Source organism: Pterocles gutturalis, unplaced genomic scaffold (genome assembly GCF_000699245.1).
Source record: "Pterocles gutturalis isolate BGI_N339 unplaced genomic scaffold, ASM69924v1 scaffold28952, whole genome shotgun sequence".
NCBI classification, from domain to species: domain Eukaryota; kingdom Metazoa; phylum Chordata; class Aves; order Pterocliformes; family Pteroclidae; genus Pterocles; species Pterocles gutturalis.
Window position 1 is genome coordinate 1 of NW_010113655.1, and position 318 is coordinate 318.

Sequence of the window (318 nt, forward strand, 5' to 3'; positions counted from 1 at the left end):
GGTGGGGCCACAGTCAAACCAAGGTTTCAGCATGGCCGGTGCCACCGGTGTCCCCATGGTCGGATGCAGTGAGACATGGAGCCACTGGTGTCCCCACAGTGGGATGCGTGGGACACGGTGCCACCGGTGTCCCCATGGTGGGATGCAGTGGGACATGGGGCTGCCAGTGTCCCCAGGGCGGGATGCAGTGGGACATGGTGCCACTGGTGTCCCCAGGGTGGGATGCAGTGTGACATGGTGCCACTGGTGTCCCCAGGGCAGGATGCGGTGGGACACAGTTCCATCAGTGTCCCCATGGTGGGATGCAGTGGGACGGGG